This window comes from Eublepharis macularius, chromosome 6, assembly GCF_028583425.1.
Source record: "Eublepharis macularius isolate TG4126 chromosome 6, MPM_Emac_v1.0, whole genome shotgun sequence".
In the NCBI taxonomy this organism is placed as follows: domain Eukaryota; kingdom Metazoa; phylum Chordata; class Lepidosauria; order Squamata; family Eublepharidae; genus Eublepharis; species Eublepharis macularius.
Window position 1 is genome coordinate 5936920 of NC_072795.1, and position 8356 is coordinate 5945275.

Consider the following 8356-nt stretch of genomic DNA (forward strand, 5'->3'; position numbering starts at 1 on the left):
CATGAACCGGAAAAAACCGAATCATGTGGTTCGTCAAATTGCACAAACCATGAACTTTCATGAACCTGCCCCTGGTTCGCAAACCAGTTCACTTGGTTCATGAAGACATCACATCCGTGTCAGAAAACCATCGCTTCCGGGCCAGCAGAAGGTCTGCAGGAAGTCTATCCCCTGTTGCCTAGGAAACTGATTGATTGGCACCAGGCTGTCTGCAGTCACGAACCCAAAAACGAACCAAATGAACCAGCCTAAAGTTCGTGGCGGTTCATCAGAAATGGGATCTGACAAACCGTGGTTCATGAAGCACGAACCTGCCTGGTTCGTGCTTAATTTTGGTTCGGATTTTGGTTCGTGGCCATCTCTAGTTCAAACCCTTGAACAGAAAAGCACAATATGGTTAGAAAAGTAAAAGTAATCAAAGGAGAAGATAGGAACCAGAGAGCGTGTATGAACACCTTGTAAAAAAGGCTATGCCAAACATGGTCTCCTGCAGGCGAACCCAGCTTTGTCCAGACTTTGCAATATAGGAAAGGCCTGGCCTTCACATACTGTACACTGAAGAGACAGAATCCTGGTGCGATAGTGTGGGCAGTACTATTCAGGTTGCCATTGGCGGATGCTGTTTTTGAAAGCTCCACCTGTTAAAAACCCTACAAATAAAAATCGAGCACACCAGGGAGAAAGGTTCTGGCCCAGTCCACTCCCTGCTGCACTAGCTTTCTGCTTGCATGGTGGTGTTTTAACATTCAGAAACACACGGCAAAGAAATGTAACCTGCGCCTGCATACTGAAGTAGTTCAGTCCGTTCTATCACCACAAGACTTCCTCTAGCGCATTCCTGCATCATTGCTCTCTGTACCAGCAGTTTGAACGTGGTTTTATTTGTCATCGTTTCCCTTTTGGAAAGCGCTGGTTGTTAGTTTATTTAACCTAATCATGTATTCAGTTCATTGCCTTATAAAAAAATTACTATCCATATTTAAAAAGTTGAAGAACTAGTAGGAGCAGGCAGGGAGGTGTATTTGCAATGGTACAGGCGCCACACAATCAGTGCTGAACAAACAGAAACACCCCCCCACCCATGCTTCAGTTACTCCATGCAGCCGTACTGACTGCTCTATGTAAACTATAAAGGAATATTTATGTTGTTTTCATTCTGTTACTGACCCCCCCCCCTCCCACACACCTGAATATTTTGGCTACTTTCCCATTCTCCAGTATTCAAAGAGCCAAGGTCAAGGGGATAAAGTAATGGGGTTATAATAAAACACCCTATAAGTGTATATTGATTGTCCATTTTGATTCTATATTACACACAACACATATCCATTGCATACAAATAATCACATAGTCCAGTCCCAAATTGTGTTTCCGTATGTACATCCTTTGTTATTTTTGTATATGTCCTTTTTGTTTTTAGGGATTATACTGGAGCCTGAATTTGAAAAAGATTTATTGGAATTAAAGATTGGCCAGAGGAAGACAAGACTCGAAACGAGCCGATAACAAAAGGGCCGGCAAGGCTCGTAGCCAACATCTTTGAAGTGCCGCCTCTGCTTCATTTCACCAGAGGAAGACAAGCGGCTTTCGTATACTTCATGCCGAGCGATTTTGCATGCTCCAAAAAGGCAACCTAAAAACAAAGAGGACATATACAAAAATAACAAAGGATTTACATACGGAAACACAATTTGGGACTGGACTATGTGATTATTTGTATGCAATGAATTTTATTGGATGTGTTGTGTGTAATATAGAATCGAAATTGACAATCAATATACACATAGGGTGTTTTATTATAACCCCATTACTTTATCCCCTTGAGCTTTGGCTCTTTGAATATTGGTGTTTATTAGGAGGTTTCCCTCTTGAGTTTGGTCTGGCTACTTTTCCCTTCTGCCATATGAACAGCTTAATGAAATACAAACACCCTCTCACCAAACCATGCATTCTTTTAATACCTTTGTACCCCTGGCAACACTGTTTTATGAAACATATCCCAGGGATACACGAAGTCCAGAAACTTGCCTATTTTTCCTTCTTCGGGATCAGGAAGAATAATGGTGGGATATAATCTAGAGTTTCAGGTGGGTGGCCGTGTTGGTCTGTAGTAGAAGAACAAGATTTGGGTCCAGTAGCACCTTAGAAACCAACTAGATTTGCAAAGTATGAGATTGCTTGAAATATTTATATAGAGTATGAGCTTTCTTTTAATATTTATTGTCAGGACTTGCCACCACTGCCGCTGGGCAGGGTGCCAGCTGGGCCAGCCCTGACATCAGAGGGGTGCCAGGGGTGCTGCAGGACCCTGCTCCGTGGAAGGAGGGGCAGTTTACATCACCCAGACTCCCTCTCAGTCCACTCACTGGCCTGCTCAACCTGGCCTGCTCACCCACTTCGCCCTCAGTCATCTCCTCCTCCCAGAACTCACCTCCAAGACTCCACTCTCGCAGTGCTCCACACTCACTCCACACCATCACTCCTTACTCACATCCACCACCCCAGAGCTCTTCCCAGCCAGCCTTTATAGGGCCTTCTCTCACCGCCCCGCCCTCCTTGCAGGTCCTGCCTGCCAGGCCACACCCCTCCTTGGCCCTCCCAGCATTGGCCTGAGCCGTCTCAAGCTGCTGCAGCCAGGGTAGCTTGCTGGGCTGCCTGGATCAGCAACAGCTGTGTCATGTTGGCTGGCTGCCAGGCCTCCCTGGCTGAGCTGATTACTGAAGGTAGGTCCAGCTGTGGCCCCTTGCCTGGCTGCCCAGCTCTTCCCACAGAATGCCTTCAGCAGCTCCACCTGGAGGGGCTGGGTTCTGAGCATCTCCTGAGCCAGGTTGCTGTCTTCAAGCTGAGGTGGAGGCTGGGGCGTGGCTCTGAGCTGCTGTGGCTGCTTCTCCTCCTTGGCTGGTAAGGGCTCTGTTTGGGCTGCTGCTGGGTCCCTATTCTTCCTGCCTTTGCCCTCTCCCTCTGTTCTGCTCAGTCCCCTATCCTCCCACTGGAGGGTTGGACTAGCTGGCCTCTCCCTGCCCCCTCTAGCCCTCTGGGGCTTTGGCCCTTCACCCCTTTCCCCTGGGGTGGCCAGGCTCTGGCCCTGGCTGCTGGCTGGGGTGGCAGGGCAGCCCTCTCCTGGCTGTCTCCCCTTGCTTTCTCCCAGCGAGGCGGGGGGCTGTGTCTCAGACCCCGGACATTTATATCCGCCACTGAGAAATGTTATTGCATACGGAAATTTTAAAAAATGTTTTAAATGTTTTAATTGTTTATTCACGATGGTTGTTGTGTATTTTCCGGGCTGTATCGCCATGGTCTTGTCATTGTAGTTCCTGATGTTTCGCCAGCAGCTGTGACTGGCATCTTCAGAGGTGTAGCACTGAAAGACAGAGACAAGACTACGGCGATACAGCCTGGAAAATACACAACAACCATCGTTCTCTGGCCGTGAAAGCCTTTGACAATTTATTCATGACGTTTTTATTGTTTTAAATTGTACATTGTAAATTGTTGTTTGTTACACCACCCTGAGCCCGTCTGATGGGGAGGGCGGTCTAGAAATGTAATGTAATGAATGAATAAATAAACAAATAAACAAATATCCTGCCTGACCCTACTAGTTTTTCAATGCTCTAACAACTGGGGAGAAAACTCCTATGGAGACTGAATAGAAATCACAAAATAATTCATTCAATGTTTATATCAAAACTGCAAGTGCTCGATGCGCAACTTACAAAAGTAAGTTGTAATTCACAGTACAGTAAATCCTACCATTCACAAGTCATGGCAGATCGTCCTAGTTATATGTCTAATTAACAGGGTAGTCTGCCTGACCACAATTCACTCTCTGACCCAGTACAAGGTAAGTACCCCTTAATAGAACAGTCCAATAAATAAACTCTTATGTTCTCTTTTCTTTTTTACTTTTGCAAAGACGAAGATGCCGTGGTAGACTTTCTCCCTGCAGGATGTAATCCATATGGAAGAGTAGGGGGAAAGACGGAAGAGTAGGGCTTTCTAGCTAATCGAACTGCCCATTTCGGGCATCTTCGTCATCGGCCAGTAATACTATTCATTCATACAAAAATCTCATAGACTGCATAGGTGGAAATCTATTGGTCTGGAGTCTCCAACTAGTTTTCCGGCTTTTTTGCCCTGCAAATCCAGTTGGTTTTTAAGGTGCAGCTGGACCTGAATCTTGCTGGAATTTGGTTCCTCTTCCTTTCCAAACGCATGCACATCGGACACTGGAGTCTGCCCTAATTTCTTCCATCAGATCTTAATCTATTTCTCCACTAGTGGTAGGAAGATCATATTCCAAACCTAAATTATTCAAATAACATGCACAAATGTGAAAGTACATGTTGATCTGACGGCATGTCAGTCATCTCCAAGGACAAAGTCTATTCCTGATATGTGCATCAGGCAGTGTCTTTTCGAAACAGCCCTCTTTCAAAAACTTTTGACATTTTTGCAGAATACCTGTGAGGGCTTCAAAAAGTGCTCCCGGTAGCCCCAGGCCATGACTTGTTTCCTTGGAGTTGCATCTCACCCATGTTGATCTGGACAAATGGAGATAGGAATAACAGTAAATTAAGCAATAAAATGTATTAAAAGATATATTTCAAGTCATAAAGTTAGGGCTAGGATCCAAAAATCGTGAGCAGAGCGCAGCTGCTGAATGCGTCTTTCCCGCCTCCACCAAACAAGAGGTTTTTTTGGGGGGGGGGGTTGGAGGAAACTTGCAGACCGTGTCGGCTGCAGCCTGCACTGGAGGGAGAAATTTGCAAAAACAGCAGCTTCTTCCTCAAGCAAACTTAGGCACTTCTGTTTACCCGAAGGCATTTTAGGATCCGGCGCAATGTCTATAAAGCACGGGATTTTTTTAAAAAACGATAAAACGTAGGGTTTAAGACCAGGATTCACAACTGCTTTGCAAAGTTGTCTTTCAGAGGTTCAGAACCAAAAAAGAACCAAAAACAGGGCGCTGTGGAATTCTGGAGCAGTGGAAAGATACAAGATCTTCTGTGGAGAAATTTCCTGATCTTTAACCGTTTTATAATTAAAGTGCGTCGTGCTACGAAACTTTTTACTCTATAGACATAAGAACATCACAAGTTATTGACTTTAAAGCACAGTGCACTTTCAACAGTAACTTGTGATGTTCTTATGTCTATAAAGTTTTGTAGCATAGTGCACTTTAATTATAAAATGGTTAAAGATTAGGAAATTTCTCTGCGGAAGATCTTGTATCTTTCCATTGCTACGTTTCTGAGGTTCAGGCCAGGCTAGAAACTCTGCCATCTTTCTGTTCATTCTTCTTATTTAAGAAGAAAGATTCTAGTTCTCTTGACTATGAAGATGGATGTGAAAGTCTGAGTAATGTTTAAAATCACAGCCTTGCCACCCTATCTATATAGCCAACCCAGGAGTTCCATTTATCCTAGACGCCGTGGTATACCAAATAGTCTACCCACCAAAGCTGCCATTTCCTACAGGGGGACTGATTTCTGCCCTCTGGAGATTAGTTGTAATTCTGTGAGAGTTCCAGGTAAGGTGTATTGTCAAAGGCTTTCACGGCCGGAGAACGATGGTTCTTGTGGGTTTTCCGGGCTGTATTGCCGTGGTCTTGGCATTGTAGTTCCTGACGTTTCGCCAGCAGCTGTGGCTGGCATCTTCAGAGGTGTAGCACCAAAAGACAGAGATCTCTCAGTGTCACAGTCTTTTGGTGCTACACCTCTGAAGATGCCAGCCACAGCTGCTGGCGAAATGTCAGGAACTACAATGCCAAGACCACGGCAATATAGCCTGGAAAACCCACAACAACCACCGTTCTCCGGCCGTGAAAGCCTTCGACAATACATGTCACTATATTACTTTTTGTTTGTAATTTGCTTTTTATTTAAAGCCTTCCTTCCTGCTCATCTGAAGCTCTAATCTAACAGTTTGTCACAGTCTCTTTGCAACAGTTTTCCTGCAGTTTGCAACGCTACAAGTCAGGTAAGACAAAACAATTTGTTTTCTGCCTTACCCAGTTTCACTACAAACCTCTGCAGGACTCACAGCAAGCTTCAGATCAAGAATGGACTAGGCTCGAGTTGAGATTTCTTTACGCATTTTGGATCTTGTCGGTGGGGGGTTTTCTGGTCAGTAAATATTTTAGTGACAAGCACCCCCAAGTGTCTATTGTTGTGCTGTTCTCATAACACAATACCTTGTTTACCTGCATGGAAGACATTTTTTTCCTGGTGTGCCACCAAGAAAAAGTGGGCTAGCTTAAATTCATGTGCCGCAGTAATTAAAAAAGGTGTAACTGACAGTCTGTTTACAGGAGATGCATTGATAGCTGGGAAGGGTAGATTTAAAAGATAGAGCTGGCGGCAGGGCAAAGGCTTTGCTATACACTGGAGCTGTGTGAAGGGGCTGTGAAATGCCAGAAGGGAAACTGCAGCCCGTTAGAACCTCTCCAGGTCCAAGCTCGGCACTGGAAGGCAGCTCCAGCCCATTTCCATTCCTCACTGCCCTCTGGTTGCCATCCCACCCAGTTTTAGACTGGAGAGGTGAAACTGACAGAGACTTTGGGGAGGCAAAGATGAAATTGACAAACCTCTGAAGAGCGATCACTGCCAGCTCTTTCTTTTTAAACTACGCTTCCCAGCTAACATTGCATCTCCCTACACTTGACCAACATGCACTGAGGTGTCTCATGTAGACAGACTCATAGTCAGGCCTCTTTCAGGAATTGAGGGACCTGGTAACCAACTGTGCAATCCTAAACCGGTCTACTTGGCGTCCTAGTCAAACCTATTCAATGCAGCTTACTCCCAGGAAAGCCTTCTTAGGATTTCTCTGCAAACCAAGGAACCCCCTTCGCATTCAGAAGCCTGATTCATTTTACTGTGCTTGTAAAGGTAGACTGGAGAGCAGCGTGTCTCTGAGCATGTGCTGAGTGCTCATCTCTGAATTATGAGACATCTCTTGCCTGGGGTTTTAGTGTGCCTCTTCCAGGCCACCAAAGGCCCTGACCCCTCTTGACCATAGGGTTGCCATAGAACAGTTAACAGCTGCCTGTCAGAAATCCAACAGGTAAAGCTGACCTTGATCTCTTTGTTTCCATGTTGTAAAGCAAGCAAGGAATTTTCCTGCCTTACAAAACAGGTTGTTTGTCATCTTTTTAGCTGCACCCTCCGCTCAAGAGTTCTGCATAGCTCAAAATACTATTACCATATATTTGGGCTGTAATGTTGAACTAAATCTGCTGCTTCCAATACTGTACCTCCCACAGATTCACCCGTTGTCCTTAGACAAGCCATCTGCCACGTTTGTATATCCCTAAAGAGCTCAGGGCAGCACTCATGGCTCTTCTGCTAGAGCCACACAACAACCCTGGGGGGTAGACTAAGCTAAGAGTGAGACAGCTGGACCTAGGAGCACCTCCAGTGATTTTATTAAGGCTAAATGGGAATTTGAACCCAAGTTTTCAGGGTCTTAGTCTGATACTTCAATCGCTTTATCGTGCGTTCTCTGTGGCAGAGCAATGATTCCGCTTTGGCTCAGATTTTTAGCATTCAGATTTCTGCAGTTCTGCCCTTCCTCTTGATTGCTTTGATTTACAGTTTGCAGCCCATCATGATTCTCAGGGAGATGGACTATAAACAACGTAAAAAAATAGATACATAATCTGCAATATGGAGGATAATAGAAGCCGGGGTAGTGGCTATTTTATTTGTTTGTTTGTTTATTCGGTTTATATTCCCTCTCAGGGTGGATTACAACCACATACAATTAAAACACATTAAATAATTGATACCAGTTAAAACCATAAAACAGTCAAAGTTACAGAGTTAAAAATACATACATACATACATACATATATATATATATATACACACATAATCATAATGGCACAGCAACCAACTGACCGACCTTCACCCACCTCTAGAGCATCATACTGGGGACTGTTTGCTAGATGGAGGTACTGCTAGTAGGGAGGGCATATTCTGCAATCTACCAGCCAGGGGGCTCCACCTAGCACCGCCCATACGCCTGGTGGAACAGCTCCGTCTTACAGGCCCAGCAAAAGGATAACAGATCCTGCCGGGCCCTGATCTCGTTAGACAGAGCGTTCCACCAGGCTGGGGTCAGGACCGAGAAGGCCCTTGCTCTGGTCGATGCCAGGAGGGCCTCCCTGGGGCCAGGGACCCTTAGCAGACATTTATCACTAGAGCGAAGAGCCCACTGGGGTTCATATGGGGAGAGGCGGTCCCGCAGATACGCTGGTCCCAGTCCGCATAGGGCTTTATAGGTTAATACCAAAATCTTGAACCTGATTCGGTACTCCACTGGTAACCAGTGCAGCTGACGCAACACCGGC